Source organism: Orycteropus afer, unplaced genomic scaffold (assembly GCF_000298275.1).
Source record: "Orycteropus afer afer isolate SDZICR_OR568_19922 unplaced genomic scaffold, OryAfe1.0 scaffold00031, whole genome shotgun sequence".
Taxonomy (NCBI): Eukaryota; Metazoa; Chordata; class Mammalia; order Tubulidentata; family Orycteropodidae; genus Orycteropus; species Orycteropus afer.
Genome location: NW_006921618.1, coordinates 6,255,907 through 6,259,725, shown reverse-complemented (window position 1 = coordinate 6,259,725; position 3,819 = coordinate 6,255,907). Strand labels below are relative to the sequence as shown.

General features: G+C 33.9%; 1 protein-coding gene across 1 annotated transcript in view; it reads left to right on the top strand.

Annotated features, from left to right (window-relative positions):
* The first annotated feature begins 1,915 nt into the window (after window positions 1–1,915).
* The window catches only part of EIF4G3 (eukaryotic translation initiation factor 4 gamma 3), a 425,124-nt gene continuing 423,220 nt past the window's right edge, over window positions 1,916–3,819 (top strand). The window contains exon 1 of the mRNA XM_007935664.2: window positions 1,916–1,987. The gene's annotated coding sequence lies outside the window, so the exon portion shown is untranslated. The remainder of the gene's footprint in view (window positions 1,988–3,819) is intronic.

Below are 3,819 nucleotides of genomic sequence, written 5' to 3'. Positions count from 1 at the left end.
TTAAAGAAGTAACTTTGATAGAAATAAAGAGCCCTAACCTTCCTTTTTAAAGTTAAGTGGAGTTGCTTACTTTTGGACAGTACTGAGAACTCATCTGAGAATTGATACTCACACTATTTGTCCTGGCTGGAAAAAGCACTATCAGTTTGCAACACAGAGGAAAGAATGGCCACCTGTTTTTCAGCAGTTATGTGGACTTACTTTAGAAGTATGTAATTCAAAGAAAGTTTCATTTTACCCAGGGTTAATTTTCATTCTGAATTAATTGATAAGCTAATATGAAGAATTTTTATCTCAAAACTTGAGAAGCTTATGTTTTCTACATTGTAAAAATATATGTAGTTGTTTGTTGGAAGCTGTGGTGGCGTAGTGCCTAAGGCATTTTGACTTCTAACCAGAAGACTGGTGGTTCAAACTCACCAGCCCCTCCTCGGAAGGAAGATTGGGCAGTCTCTACATCCGTAGTGATACTGCCTCAGAATCCCAAGGAGGGGTTGCTATGAGTCAGATCGAACTTGACAGCGTTGGGTTTGGTTTTGGTTGTGATTGTTTGGGTGAAGCATTTCTTTTCTTAGTTGTTTTTATCCTTGTCATTTCTCATTGCAGCATTTTAAATCAGTTCTTTGTGTGCAGGCAATGATGGCAGCATGTTTAACTGTTGTCTGAGCCTGAAATCTAGAGACTGGTACCAAAAAACCCAAAACCAAACTCACTGTAGTAAAGTCGGAACCGACTCATAGCAACCCTTCCTTGGGTTTTCGAAGTGGTATCTCTATGGAAGTAGATAGCCTAATCTTCGCTGTTATTAATTTCAAACATAATTTAAAAGAAAATATATTTAGTTTAAATACATATTTTTTTAAGTAATTAAAATACAATTTTTTTTTTTCTCCCACTCCCATTTGAGTGAATTATCACTACATGGACATAAAGAATACGCTTCTAATGATTCCTTTAGATTTCTGTAACTTGTGGTCATTTTTATAAAATTATTATTTACAGCTGTAACTTTGTCTTCTAAACTATGTCCTTGAATAAGAGAAAGGAACATGACATTGGAACTGTTAAATACTTGTTAGGTATTAAATACTTTTAAATTGAAATATGTTATTTTGCGTTTACTACTTTATAGTTATTTAAAAAATATATTTAAATTATATAAATATATTTATATAAAGTATGTAATGAAGTTTTGTAACTCCAACATCCAGAGATAATTGCTGTTAACCTTTTGTTGGCAATCTTTGGTTGTCATTTTCAAAGCGATTTAGAGTACTCATGCATTTCCTATTACAAAATATCACCTTAACAGTGAGGATTACTACATTTTTCAGCTTTGAAGCTGAATAAAATTACTGTCTTTTAGCAGAATGCCCTGACAATGTGATGAAATATTTTAAATAATGCTGGAGAACCTCTTTCAAAAATAGGGAGTTGGTAGATGTATATTGGGAAAAGTAGCAGCTAAAATAGAAAACAAGGAAACAATTGTCTTTGCTATTCCTGTGTATTCCTGTGTAGTTAGCAGAGCAGTCGGCCTTTGTCAGCAGTTTCACATTGATGATTTAGGCTTATCTTTGCTGAATATCTTGCTTATACTTCCTTAGTCTTTTTCTCTAGAGTGTAAAGGTGGTACATTGCCTTCATGGGCCCAAAGTTTGGAGACATGTGATTTTATTTGTTTCGCATTTCCATGAAATACTTATCTTGGGAATTGCTTTTGGAGGGATTGATTTAATCACATTAAACAATTATAAATATGTTGTTTTCCAGAGTCTAGATACGTAAGTTTATAATTTCACTAGTTGGGTGAAAATGCTTGGGACGTTGACAGAATTTCATGGTGGTGATTTTCTCTTATTACTAAAGCAATCATTTTTGAGTTCCTTTATCCTTAACTCGCTCTTCTAGAATTCCTAGAGGACCTGTGCAGCAGCCTCTGGAGGATCGACTCTTTACTCCAACTGTCTCGGCAGTGTACAGCACGGTGAGTATCCCTAGGTTGTGATGCTATTTATCTGCTTTTGCACTTGAGTCCTTACAAGCAGTATTTGACTGGCATACGATAGGTTTTTGATGAAACGTTCAATAACATCCTGAATACAGTTGTATGAAAGTAATAAAATAAAATGAATAGGCTTTTCTTTTCCATTATCTTACTCTAAGAAGTTGGAGGTAAAAATAAGCATTATGTTCAGATATGTTGGCTTGCATGCTTATCTTCTTTCTTTTTCCATAAAGATTAACCTCCTGCCTTATATTATGATTCAGACAGTGAGTCTGTTTTTTTTTCCTCTAACTTTTGTTTTTACTTTTAATTTTTACTTTTACTTTTTTCTACCTGATGCTCATATAGAAAATGCAGAGAGGTTAGAAAGAGAATTTTGGTTTTAATATGAGGAAATTAAATTTTTGAAACTAAATAATTAATTCAAATTTATAAGTGAAGGTAAATTTGAAATGATAAATGGTGAGAATAATGAAATTATAAGCAAATTTCATTTGCCTTACAATGAGCCTAAAGGAATTTAGGGAGGTGTGAGGGTCAAACATATCTTTTTAATATTTCAAGTTAGCATATCATTGAGTACGTACGGATATAGACAGTATGCTTTAAAGAAACAGTCTAGTGAGGGAGATGAGGAAATAAATAATGTAAAGTGATAGGATACAGCAGTAGCTCTTAACTTTTGGATCATGGATCACTTTTAGAATTGAAAACAGTTCCATGCTTTCTTCTCAAAAAATAGAACAGATTTTGGCATATAAATTCAGTCTTCATAGATACACATTAAACAATCCAGACCAAAATGTCAAGTCACTCCACTTACTGTTGTGTGCCGATGAGTCTATTACGACCCACAGTGATCCTACAGGACATAGTAGAACTATCCTGTAATGTAAGCCCCTGGTTAAGAACCTTGATTAGAGAACATATTGTTGTGTGGTAAATGAGGATGCAGAGGCATGGTAATGAACTAGCTAGTAGGATTTGTGAGCAGAAATAGAGAGAACAGATAGGTGTGTAACTGTAATGCAGGTAGTGGGTAGAATGATTACTTATCCTGGTTTGTCTGAGACATTTCAATTTCTACGTAATATAGAGCATTTAAACACCAGTTACTTACTTTTTGTACCCCTTTTCACTATGAAAATTGACCCAGCTTTGGATGATAAATTATCTGTTGCTGTTGTTGTTATGTGCCGTCGAGTCGGACCCGACTCATAGCAACCACTCCTTGGGTTTCTGAGGCAGTATCATTAAGGAAGTAGATTGCCCCATCTTCCTTCCAAGGAGTGGCTGGTGGGTTTGATCCGCCAACCTTCTAGTTAACTCTATAAATTGGTAACTTTCAGTTCATATTGAAAAATTTTTTTTTCTGGCACTACCTTACTTTTGGACATGGGTTTTATTTATTTGTTTATTTTTAAATACTGGGGAGTGCAATTTTTGTCAAGCATATAATTTAAGAAATTACTATTTTTCATACAAAAATACACATTCTCCACTGGATTATTAAAAAATAAAGGTTAGCAAAAGAAGAAAATGAAAATTTATAGTAATCTTGAGTGATTTCTAATGACCAGTACTATTTCCAGTTTTTTACTTTTTTGTGTGTATTGTTAAAATATCTGTATATTTTATCCCAATTTTTCTCTTTATATTGTAATACTGGCCTTTTCTCCATTATTCAAAACTTTAAAGTAACAAATGTTTGTATGTTGTTCATTGTTGTTACATGCCGTCGAGTCGCCACTGACTCATAGCGACCCCTACTTGGGTTTCCTAAGGCAATATCACTATAGAAGTAGATTGCC